At 40.4% G+C, this 13,615-nt stretch overlaps 1 pseudogene; it reads left to right on the top strand.

The window, feature by feature from the left end:
- Window positions 1-4,398: 4,398 nt before the first annotated feature.
- LOC118702842 lies at window positions 4,399-5,223 on the top strand (annotated as a pseudogene).
- Window positions 5,224-13,615: the final 8,392 nt, after the last annotated feature.

The following is a 13,615-nucleotide window of genomic DNA, read 5'->3' as shown; positions in this document are numbered from 1 at the left end:
ATTGATGTGACACATCGATTGGTCCCCTACTGCAGGAGCTTTTAATATTTTATTGATTTTATACAGAGAGGAAGGGAGAGAGATAGAGAGTTAGAAACATCGATGAGAGAGTCATCGATCAGCTGCCTCTTGCACACCCACTACTGGGGATATGCCCACAACCAAGGTACATGCTCTTGACCGGAATCGAACCCGGGACCTTTCAGTCCCCAAGCCGACACTCTATCCATTGAGCCAAACCGGTTTCGGCAGAATGTTGTGTTTTAATTTAAATAGTTTAAATTGCTAATTTAAACTATTTAAATTAATACTAATATGACTGAGGCAGTGTTGATAGGTAAAGTGAAGGATGATGCTAGAAATAAAAACAAGTATTTGTTGGGAGAGAATGTGGAGAAATTGGAGCCCTCACATTGCTGGTGGGGATGTAAATTGGTGCTGCTGATGTGGAAAACATCCGATGTTCCTGGAAAAATAAAATATAGAGTTATTGTATGACTTAGCAGTTCCACTCCTAGGTAGCTACCCATGAGAATTGAAAACATATGTTCACGCAAAAACTTATACTCAAATGTTTACAGCAGCATCATTTATAATACCATCCAAATGGAAACAATATAAATATCCCTAAACAGAAGAATAGATAAATAAAAAATGACATATCCATACAATGCAAATATCACTGTAAAAAAGGAATGAAGTACTGATACATGTCACAACATGAATAAACATTGAAAACATAATGCTAAGTTAAAGAAATCAGACACACACAAGGCCACATATCGTGATTCTCTGTACATCTAAACTAGACTGAAAACAATTTAGTGGTTGTCAGGGGCTGGGGAGAGGGGATAATAGAGAGTGACTGCTAATAGGCATGGGGTTTCTTTTGGGGTGATAAACATATTCTGGAATTATATAATGATGATGATTGCACAAACTTGTGAACATAATAACAATTGAATTATACAATTTGTTATATAATAATAAAAGTACTATTGCTTGAGGAGAAAGCTAATTAGAGAAGTTGCCTTTTTATAAAGAAGGTATGTTTTTAAAATTTAAACTGGAGGAAGATGTAAAGAGAGGGTTTTGTGGAGATGTTTAATTCGCAAAGCCTTTCTGGTCTTAGTATTGATGACAGTTTATATAATAGTATAATTTTTCTTGGTGTTTATTGTTCAGAACATTTCCATCCATGAACTCATCTAACCTTCACATTACAAACCCTGTAATAGTATTCTCATTTTGCAATCAAGGCAGTGGAAACTCAAGAGAGGTTGAGCCTTGCTCTAAGGGACATTGCTGGCAAGTGGCAAAGCCAGATTCCAGTCTAAGTTTGCTGAGGCTGATGCTTTTTCCATCACTCCATGGGCCAACTATGTCTCCTGTTATTTTAATCTACATTAAATATTACTGAATTTCCTGCACTCGTTTTTCTTGCCCTTAGCAGGACAATGCTTATTAGCCATCATCCAAATTGTTTCATTTTTCACAAACAGCTTGAATCATACTAGTCATATAGAAAGCAAAGTTTCTCTCATTATTTCATTCACCAAATGTCCATTGAGCACCTTCTATGTACCACATACTCTTCTTGGAACTGGACGTACAATAGCGAGTAAGAAAAAGACGTATTTTTGTTTGTTTTCAAGGAGCTGTGACAGAGAGGGTGACCAAGATGATAAATAAATAAGAAAATAAATGTTAATTGGTGATAAGTGCTATGAAGAACAATAAACAGAATTCCATTTACACCAAGTTCAAAAACATTAAAAAAAAACAAAAACAACTAAATGTATCATTTAGGGAGATCATATGCACACAACAGGGAAATATATCTCAAAAAAATAAAGATCAAGGGAATAATAAAATTTGGAATAATGGTTACTATTGGCATAGAGAGGGGGATGAGACAGAGAGAAGAACAAAAAGTCTAAAATTGTTGATAATTGCTATAGACTGAATGTTTGCGTTTTCCTTCGAATTCATATGTTGAAACCTAATCTCTAATGTGATGGTGTTTGGAGGTGGGGACTTTTGGAGGTGCTTAGGTCATAAGGATAGAGACCTAATGAGAGACCTCACAGTCTCTTTTATAAGAGCACAGCAAACAGATGGCAATCCATGAACCTGAAAGTGAGCTCTCCCTAGACACTGAATCTGTTGGTGCCTTGATCTTGGACTTCCCAGCTTCCATAAATGTGAGAAATAACTGTTTGTTGTTTATAAGTCCCCTTACCTCTGGTATTCTGTTATAGCTGCCTGAATGGACTATAGCAGTAATAGTTTATTTTTTAAGTTCTAAGTCTGTACGTATGAATATATATCTAAATACTGTTTTTAGTACATGAAAGATTTAATAATTTCTTAAAATATATTTTTTTAATGTAAGTCTGTGACCCAGCAATTTCACTCCAAAGTCTATACACAACAGAAATGTTCACCCAAAGATATGTACTGGAATGTTTATAGAAGCTTTATTCCTAATAACTCAAAATTGAAAACTACCCCAATGCCTATCAATGATTGAATGGACAAATAAGTTGTGTCATATTCATGTAATGAAACACTCACTATAAAGCAATGAGAATGAATGAATGAAAATGACACACAATCACCTGAATGAATTGCACAACCTTGATGTTGAGTGAAATAAGTCAATCCCCAGAGAGTACATTCTGTGTGATTCCATTTATGTAATTTATTCTAATTTATTCTGTTAGAAATCAGGATGGTGATTATCCATGGAGGAAGGGTTGAGACTGGACAAGATGGGTATTTCTGGGCATTGCTAATGCTGTTCCTTGATTTGGATGCTGGAGATTTGTGTACATTCATTTTGTGAAATTTAGTTAACTAGGTATATGTATAATATAAAATTTTCCTATATATATATATATATATATATATATATATATATATATATATATATATAATACTTGAATAAAAAGGTTAAAAAATGTGGAGTGGGAGGATATGAAAGGTTGGGAGGAGTGGTGTGTGTGCTATTTTATATCAAGTGAGCAGGATCAGTCTCTCTGAGGAGGTGACAGCGAAGCAGAGATCTGAGGGAGTAGTACGCTGTGTCATTATTTTCTCCCCGGGGGAAGAACATTCTGGTGAGTGCTCATGCGACTTGTCTTAGACTAGGAGTTCTTTGACATAGGACCTAGTGTACCTTTGATATTCCAGTATCTAGCACATTGCTAAACTGAAAGTGGAATAGTTTTGTGTTGTTGTTATTTTTTTTCTGTATTATCCCAGTCATTTCTAGGACTTCATTCTGGTTTTAGAGACTTTTTTCCTTTGGCTTCATGGTCTCTGACTCTGCTCTTTGCCCTTCCATGGCACTTTCTTCTTTTGAAAAGGAGGGGACAAATTCTGATATGTGAAATTCATGCATGGGTGGGGAGCCCTCAGCCCAGCCTGCACCCTCTTCAATCCGGGACCCCTCGAGGGATGTCCAACTGCCAGTTTAGGCCCAATCCCACAGGGTAGTCAAATATCCCTCTCACGATCAGGGACTACTGGCTCCTAACTGCTCACCTGCCTGCCTGCCTGATCACCCTTAACTGCCCCCCCCCCCATGGCCTGGTCATCCCCAACTCTACCCCCACCCCCCCGCTGGCCTGGTCACCCCCCCGCTGCCCTCCCCCCTGCTGACCTGGTTGCCCCACACAACCTGCTGTTCAGCATTTGGTCATCCCTCACTAACCCCGTCAACCTGATCTCCCCAGGCAGCCTGTTGCTCAGTCATTTGGTCATCCCTTACTAACCCCCCTGCCGGCCTAGTTGCCCCATGCAGGATGCTGCTCAGTTGTTTGATCATCCCTCACTAACCACTCCCCTGCCGGCCTGGCTGCCCAATGCAGCCTGTTCAGTTGTCTGTTTGGTTGTTTTGGTTGCACGGTCGCTTAGGCTTTTATAGATATAGATAACGTGTTTACATCCATCCTAGTGGCAGAGCTGGCCTCCTTCTTCTTGTCCAAGCCATTTCCACACGATCTCAATACTCCCTCTCTCAGCTTACTAGAGCCTCCTGATTGGAAATCACACATCCCTTCATTTACCCACAACTTGGCCCCCTTTCAACACACTCACCTTGTCCCACCAATACCTAAGAAGTTCACATATCTAGTGTAACACTTACTATACGTCACTGCAATTCTTTGTTTGCCTGCTTAGCTCACTTACACCTTGAGAGGCATGGAGACCAAGGCTGTGATGTTTTCAACATTTCATGCCTAAAGCACATGGCTATTCCCTGTAGTCTTTGAAAAGTGCTGGTTGAATGGATATATATGTCAGGGTTCAGAGAACTAACAGAGGCACAGTTGGGGTTGGAAGTCTATTGATGGCTGTTTCATACAGTAGTAACTCGTACTAGGAAAAAGAAAGGAGGTTGTATGTAAGAGACAAAGAGATCTAGTTTCAAAGCAAAAAACAAACAGAAAACCTGGAGTGACAGTAGCATTCGAGGAATGGCAAAAGCAACAACAATCAAAGAAACCCTAGCCAGATGGGAAGAGAAAACCAGTTAGAAGCCATCTGAAGCCAAAGAGATAAAGCTTTATGTCCAGATTCCCCCTATAGGGAAGACGAATGTGCATCCTTCTCCATGCTTCTTATTGATCTCCTACAATTTTATTGAGAAGTTGGAAGGGATCCATGTAATGAAGAATCCCTTCATTATTCCCTACCTATTTAATACCCTGGCCAAAGACTGGGCCGAGTTTGTGAGGCTGGCAGAACTGTCACACCTGGTGTTTGTAGGCAATCCTTTGGAAGAGAAGCATCCTGCTAGGGGAACTGGATTACAGAGGCAACCAAGAGAGTGCCCAAACTGAAAAAGCTGCATAGCACCCTAGTAATTACAGAGAAAGAGGAAGAAGAAAACTAGCACCACATTTTCTGCTTTGTGTTGACTCATTTCAATAAGAACAATAGATAGGTTTTGTATACTTGTCTATTTTATAAGCCTCCTCATCTCTGATATTCTGTTAGAGCAACCTGAATGGGCTATGACAATAATAATTCTATTTCTTAAAGGTCCTGTGTGGGACAAAAGTTTTTTTTAAGATAAAAAAAAAAAAAACCTAAACCTTTGATTCCTGCTTTCTTTTCTTAACCTATTCAGTGTTTCTCTCCCCAAATGGTAACGCTAACTTTGCATATTGCAGCCCTCTTTTTAGAAACTGTAAATTTTTTATTTATGGCAAATAAGAGGGCTTCAAGCAGGGGCCTGTTAGCTAGATACCCTCTGTGTTCCATTGTTTCTGAGTTGCCTAGCAAGAATTTTCCTGCCATGTATGTTCACTCTTTCTCAATTTCTTGTTAATTGCTCATTCTCATTTCTAAAATCTAATACTCTGTCCCTCCACCCCATTTTCTCTTTTGTCTAAAATTTCTTATATATCCAATGTTGCCTTACTGTCTTTGGAATTTTCATGCCTATGTGTATTCTCCATGTGCATATATTAAAATCTTTTACTTTCTCCGGGGGGTTGGGAGGAGGGCAGAAATCTGTATTGAAGAGAAGGAGAATGCTAAAGGAGGCAGCAAACACACAAGACCAACAGAAATTAGCCATAAGTTAACCATTATACTAGTCAGGGTTCTACAAAGAACGAGAGAGAAATAAAGAGCTATTTTAAGGAATTAGCTCATGCATTTGTGGGGGCTGGCAAGTCCAAAATTTATAGGGTAGTCTGGCAGGCTGGAAATTCAGGGAAGAGTTCATGTGTTAGTTTGAGTGAATTCTGCAGGGCAGCAGGCTGAAACTCAGCCGGGGTTTCTATGTTATTACAGTTTAGAGGAGAATTCCTTCTTCTCTGAAAAACCTCTGTCTTTTCTCTAAAGGTCTTTAACCAATTGAATGGGGGCCACCTTTATTTAAAATTAAGTATTCATCATATCTTTTTTTTTTTTTTTTTTTTTTTTTTTTTTTTTTAAAGATCCTCACAGTGTATAGGAGGCAAAATTTTACCTCTACCCTCTTAGGGTTTTCAGTTGGACCTGAAGATTAAATGGACAGAAGTCAGATTAACAGGAGAAAAGGATACAAATTTAATATAAATTTTATGTGACATGGGAGCCTTCATAAGGAAATGAAGGCCCAAAGAAGTAGCAAAACCCAAAGACTTTTATACTAGGTGGAACAAAGTGAAGCACTTGTGGAAATGTGACTAAACTATGTGGGGAGGATAAAGAAGGTAATAATTGTTTTAATAAGGCCTATTTAACAGAATCGCCTAGGTTTCGACTTTCCATCCTTGGTGATAAGAATATTACTTTCCTCCTGATATAAGGAGGATATTGTCCAAATGAGAGTTTGACCTGCTTTCAGGAAGAAAAGGGGGGGAGCCAGAGTGTCCTTCCTATTTACAAAAACTACCGTTAGCTCAAAATAATTTTTTTTTGTCAAAGAGGCTTATCTGATGGGAAAATGTGACTTCAGAGTAAGAATAGCATTGTGAGCAGGAGGGCCAATGCCCAGAGCCAGCCAGCGGGTGACAGCCAATTGACCGGGCAGACTGAGAGCCTGAGGGTAAAGAAGGGCTCCTGGTGACTCCTTGAGTTCCCGCTCTATCACAAAGGTCTGCAGGCCCCAGGCACTTGGTGACTGGCCTTCCTTGGTGTACCTTGAGATTTTTGCTCAGTGGCTGCAGACCCGGTACTGGGTTTGAATCAACCTACTGACTCACTGAGAGCCTCCTTCAAGCAACTCACATACTGCCAGAGGCTCTCTCAGTAACTGGGCCTAACAAGCAGCTGACAGGCAGAGGTGACTCTCAAGGTGCCCTGAGCTGCCTTCCAGCTCAGTATTTATGGAAGCTGGCCTTGGTATACTGCTTGGCCCCTCCCACATGCATCCAGCCTTGAAGAGGCAGCCACAAGCTGTGGATCACCTTGTAGTTCATCATAGGTAGACCAAGACTAGTCATAAGCAGTGTCTGACATTAATCTGCACCAAAATCCCTCCCTCGAAGTCCCAGTACCAACAGACACAGTACCAACACAGCACAACTGAGCATGATCCAATAAGCTCCACAAGCAGTACATCCAAAAGGCACCAGACCCTGCCAAGCCAAATTCCACTTCCTAAGATCAGTTCTGACATAGCAGCTTGTGCACTGTGGTTGGGGTCAATCCTCATAGTCAGCCAGCCTAAGGGTTAACCTTACCCATGGACAGACCAACAGCAATCAAGAATCAACTACAACAGGAGGACTTACATAGCCTACACAAAGGACATCCTGGTGCACCTAGCTCAGGTGATCAGGGTGACTGTGGCATTGAGTCTCACAGGACACCTACTACATAAGTCCACCATACCAAGACTGGGAGACATTGCAGATCTACCTAATACACAGAAACAAACAAAGAGAGGCAGTCAAAATAGTGAGACAAAGAAACATCTCAAATGAAATAATAGAAAAAATCTGCAGAAAAAGAAATGGAGGGTAGCAATCTATCAAATTCAGAGTTCAAAACAATGGTTTAAGGATGCTCAAGGAATTAGGGAGAGAATGAATGAACTCAGTGAGAATGTCAACAAAGAGATAGTGAGCATAAAAAAGGTCATAGATGTGTTACATCTATACAGTGAAATACTATGCTGCTATAAAAAAGAAGGAATTCTTACTATTTGCAACAGCATGGATGGACCTGTAGAGCATTATGCTAAGTGAAATAAGCCAGTCATAGAAAGATAAATATCACATGATCTCACTCATTTGATCATATAATGAACAACATACACTGATGAACAAAAATAGAGCTAGGAACATCAAACAGAACATCCAACCTAAGAGGAAAGGGATGTGTGTGTGTGCAGGGGCAGGTAAGAAATCAACCAGATGACTTGTATGCATGCATATAAGCATAATCGATGGACATAGACAATATGGGAGTGAGGACATGTGCTGGGGGGTGAGAGCAGCCATGGAGAGGTCAATCAGATAAAAAGGGGCTTATGTAACACTTTAAATAATAAAGAATTTAAATTAAAATTTCAAAATAAAAACTAAGCTTTAATATAAAAAAAGGACATAGAAACGATAGCAAGCATTAAAAAAAAGAACCAGTCATGCCCTAGCCAGTTTGGCTTAGTGGATAAAGCATTGGTCCAAGAACTGAAGGATCTTGGGTTCGATTCTAGTCAAGGGCATATTTCTCAGTTGCAGGCTCAATCCCCAGCCCAAGTCAGGGCATGTGTGGAAGGCAACCAATCAATGTGTCCCTTTCACATCGATGTGTCTCTCTTGATCCTTCCACTCTCTCTGAAAATCAATGGAGAAAATATCTTTGGGTAAGGATTAACAAAAACAACAACAAAACAAAAAGAAAAATGAACCAGTCAGAAATAAAGAATGCAACATCTTAAATGAAGAATACACTAGAAGGAATCAATAATAAATTAGATGAAGCAGAGGATCAAATCAGCAATTTGGAAGACAAGATAGTAGAAAACACCCAATCAAAGCAACAAAAAGGAAAATTTCTTAAAATGAGGATAGTTTAAGGGATCTCTATGACACCACCTAGTATAACAACATCTTCATTGTAGGATAATAAAAAAGCAGGAGATTGAGACTATTTGAAGAAATAATGACTGAAAACTTCTCTAGGAAAAATACATACAGGTCCATGAAACACAGAGAGTCCCAAACAAGATGAACCCAAGGAGACTCACACCAAGACACATCATAATTAAAATGCCAAAGGTTAAAGACAAAGAGAGAATCTTAAAAGCAGCAAGACAAAAGCAGTTAGTTACTTACAAGGGATCTCCCATAAGACTGTCAGCTGATTTCTCAACAGAAACATTTCAGGCCAGAAGAGACTGACATGAAATATTCAAAGTGATGAAAAGCTAGAACCTACAACTAAGACTTCTCTACTAGCAAGGTTATCTTTTTAAATGGAAGGAGCTCTAGCCAGTTTGGCTCAGTGGATATAATGTCGGCCTACAGACTGGAAGGTCCCAGATTCCATTCCATTCAAGGACATGCACCTAGGTTGCAGGCTCTTCCCTGGTCCAGGCCCTGGTTGGGGTGTGTGCAGGAGGCAATCAATAGATGTGTTTCTCAAATCAATATTTCTCTGTCTTTCACTCTCTCTTCCACTCTCTCTAAAATTCAATGAAAAAGCCGGGACCGGTTTGGCTCAGAGGATAGAGCGTCGGCTTGCGGACTGAAGGGTCCCGGGTTCGATTCTGGTCGAGGGCATGTACCTTGGTTGCGGGCACATCCCTAGTAGGGGGTGTGCAAGAGGCAGCTGGTCGATGTTTCTCTCTCATCGACGTTTCTAACTCTCTGTCCCTCTCAATTCCTCTCTGTATAAAATCAATAAAATATATTAAAAAAATAATAAAAATAAAAATCAATGAAAAAATATCCTCGAGTGAGGATTAAAAATAAATAAATAAATAAATAAATAAATAAATAAATAAATAAATAAATAAATAAATTACAATGAGTGACCTCATCCTATGTAATAAAAGGCTAATATGCAAATAGAACAAACAGCGGAACTGAACAACCGGTTGCTATGATGTGTGCTGGACCACCAGGGGCACATGTGGAACATGGCGGCATCAGCAGCTGGCAGCAGAGTGTAGAACATGGTGGGTGTCGGTCATGGAGGGATGGTGGAGTAGGTGAGTGGGGTGCCAGGCCATGGCGGGTGCCAGTCTCTGTCATCGGGGCAAGTCTCTAGTGGTTACTGAAAATTCTTTGCTCCCATACGCCTGCCTTGGTCCTACCTGGAGCTCGCACCTGCTGCCTACCCCGCTCTCACCCACTGCTGGCACCAGAGCCACCGCTCACACCTGCTGCCCCACACCAGCACTGCTTGCACCCACTGCTGGCACCAGCCCCTAATGGCCCCTGAGGGCCTCTCCACCTCCCCCTGCTCCTGGGGGGTGATCAAGGCAGCAGCCATCACTCACACCCGCTGATGGTGCCAGCCCCAATCACTCGCACCATCAATAGGTTCAAGCAGGGCCTGCGCCTTCAGCAAGTAGGAGTGGCAGAGGTGGGAACAGGGATGCCGGCAGACAGAGGACCAGGGACTGCAGCGGGAGGGGTGCAGAGGATGGGCTGAGACCTGTCCCCGTGCCTACCACAGTCTTGTGGCCCACAATTCCTTTCTAGGGGCATGAATTTGTGCACTGGGCCCCTAGTTAAAAAATAAAATAAAATGGAAGGAAAGATAAAGAGCTTTCCAGACAAGAAAAAGCTAAAGAAATCGTTACTACCAAATTAGTATTATGCAAAATGTTAAAGAGACTTCAACCAGAAGAGGAGAGAAAGCTGGCTGTAGCAGAGGCGCCCTGCAGCCAGGAGGAAAAGAGTCTTGGTCGGTACTCCTTTAGGAGTGAGTGGTGCGAGATTTGGCTGAGCCAGCCAGAAGCCTGGGCAAGGACACAGTACAGAGGCTCTTCCATGACTGTTTGCTATCAGGTAGTCAGTGTTCCAAACAAAAAAATGGAGCCACAGATTCCCAAAACTCTCCTCCCATCATTCTTGGCATCAAGTTGAGGAGCAAACTGAGAACCATTACAACAGAATCACTATTTCCCTTGATAACTGATCCCTGTTGGGGGGTGTGGGGGAAGACTCAGTGGAGATCTCAGGCCATTATTGAGGGGGCAAAATAAAACCCATCCCCAAGCTGTCCAGCCATCCTGATGGCAGCCACAGAGGTCAGCTCTGGGATTTCACTGAGCCAAAAAACAAAAACAAAAAACAACACTTGTGATTAGTGCCATCTACTGGGAAACAGTAGAAAGACCTCTTTATATTGTAGAAAGCTGCTAGAGAAACATCAATCCTATATAATAAAAGCATAGTATGCAAATTATCCCCTCAACTGGGTGTTCATCTGGGAGTTCAACCAGGAGGCAGGGCCAGCTGGGGGAAGAGAGGGACCCTACCACTGGGCCTCTAGTAATATATCAATATATTATAGATGCCTAAGCAGAGAAGGAGTCCAGCGAATACAATGACTAACCACTGAAGTGAGGCACTTCAAAAAGGAAATGAAAAATCTCCAGAAAGCAAACTGGGACACATGGAAATACATGATATGAATGACAGAATTCAAGATTTCAGTTCTGAAAATACTCAATAAGATGTGAAAAAAGATAGACAGACAATTTAATGCACTCCAAAAACAAATTAATGAACAGAATGATTTACTTTACCAAAGAGATTGAAGCTTTAAAAAAGAACCAGACAAAATCCTAAAGATGAAGCATTTAATTAAGGAGATCAAGAGATGAACATAGGAAACAAAGCCGATCAGATGAAGTAATATCGAAGATCTGACTCTAGAAATGACATAGAAGAGAGAGACCTGAGCATTAAATTAAAGAGAAAGTGCTCTATGAGAACTATCTGACTCCATCAGAAAAAGCAATCTATAATAATAAAAGGGTAATATGCTAAATACCAGGTCTCACACATTGGATGTCTTAGATCACTCTTATTTGGCCACTCCCAACTATTCTCTATACCTACAGCTCATCACCCGTTTATATGCAGAGACTGGGACAGCACCACATGGGTCACAGTTAACCAGGCCCTAGAGCATGATTTCAGAGAGGAAAGGAGAGGGAGAGGGAGACAGAAACATCAATGATCCAGTCCACAAGCTGGGCGTGTGCCCTTGGCTAGAATTGAACCCCAGTACCCTTCAGTCCACAGGCTATGATTCTATCCACTGAGCCAAACTGGCTAGGGCTGTACTTTTACTTTAAACATTGATTTTAAGAATGGCATAGATAAGAATTCTGAACAAAGATATTTAGATGCAAATATAGGCATTACAAGGAGTGGTTCCAACTTGTGATTTAACATGAACATATTTTAGCAACAAAACTTGTTTTCAAAGGGAACTAGGTGAAGGAGAGTAGTTTAATATAACTTCACATTTTCTGTTTGTCATATACCAGGACTTCAAATATCAGGATTTCAAAGTATGGCCAGTTTTAAATAGTGCAAAATATGAAGTAGATTTAGGAAAATATAGCTGAAATGTGTAGTATTACTAGAAAACCAAACAAACTTACATTTTAACATAAAAGTCAACATTTTTAAAAGGCCATTTTAGTGCAATTTTAAAATATCTTCTTGCCTGGCAGGCATGGCTCAGTGATTTAGCATGGACCTATGAATCAAGGTCATGGTTCGATTCCCAGTGAGAGCACATGTGTGGGGTGCAGGCTCCATCCCAAGTTGGGGGGCGTGCAGGAGGCAGCCAATCTATAAGTCTTACTTATCATTGATGTTTCTGTCTCTCTCTCCCACTCCTTTCCTCTCTGAAATCAATAAAGAAATCTTTTAAAAAAAATATCTTCTTTGTGACTTTTAAATATTATTTATGGACTGTTTAAATTTTTTTTTTTTTCTTTAAGCATTTCTTGGCCTCCCGGGAAAAATGATTATTAATACAATGGATTTTTATTGTGAAGCAATGTAATTAAAACATGTCATAAAATTTATATTGCTTGTATGAAATATATCTGATTTCTATGCTATTTTTATATATTCAATTTACATACCTCATTGCTTCATATTCTTCTTATAGTTTATGAAACATATAGCCATAACTACCTCAAATTGTCTATAGATAATTTTTAAATATATATATATTTTTATTGATTTCAGAGAGAGGGAGAGGGAGAGAATCATAAATGATGAGAGAGCATTATCAATCAGTTGCCTCCTATATGCCCCCTACTGGGAATCAAATCCACAACCCAGATATGCCTTGACTGGGAACCTAACCATGAGCTCCTGGTTCATGGATTGATGTTCAACCATTGAACCACACCAGCCGGGCTTGAGATAATTTTTGAAGTATCAAAATAAGTTTTTCTCTTAAATCTTTTTTTAAAAATATATTTTATTGGTTTTGTAGAGAGAGGAAGGGAGAGAGATAGTCAGAAACATCGATGAGAGAGAGTCTTCGATCAGCTGCTTCTTGCACACCCCCTACTGGGGATGTGCCCGCAACCATGGTACATGCCCTTGACCGGAATCGAACCCAGGACCCTTCAGTCCCCAAGCCGACGCTCTATCCATTGAGCCAAACCGGTTTCGGCTTAAATCTTTTTTAAAATAATTTTATACAATTGTATAATTTATAATTGCATCAGCTTAGCTGATTAACAGTCTCAAGGTGCTATAGAGCAAATGTGCTTTATCTCAAGGGGTAAATACATTTCACAGGCAATCACTAGTTCTCCTAAAGCCATGAGTAGTTGCATTCATAAACCAGCAGCATCACTACACCACCTGCTCAAAGTTTCATAGTCCTGGGAAGCAGGCCTTTGTACAAAGCTAAAATCCTTTCTTCCTGGTAGACTGCTGCCATCGATTTAAAACAGCCTCTCTGTACTGATCTCTCTAGGAACTGGCTGAAGCCCTTGAATTCTTTTGGCAACATCAAATGGGATGTTAATGACTGAGGCTATTGTGCCCAAAAGAAGACCGATCCCACATTTTCTCAAAAACTACAGAGTTTTTGACATAGTAGAAGCCAAAATAAGCCATGTTGAAATCTCCATCACATCCCAAAGTTACTGTAAATCCTTTGTTGAGGC

This window comes from Pipistrellus kuhlii, unplaced genomic scaffold, assembly GCF_014108245.1.
Source record: "Pipistrellus kuhlii isolate mPipKuh1 unplaced genomic scaffold, mPipKuh1.p scaffold_m20_p_4, whole genome shotgun sequence".
In the NCBI taxonomy this organism is placed as follows: domain Eukaryota; kingdom Metazoa; phylum Chordata; class Mammalia; order Chiroptera; family Vespertilionidae; genus Pipistrellus; species Pipistrellus kuhlii.
Note: the sequence above shows the minus strand (reverse complement) of the source record. Positions and strands in the feature narration are given on the sequence as shown.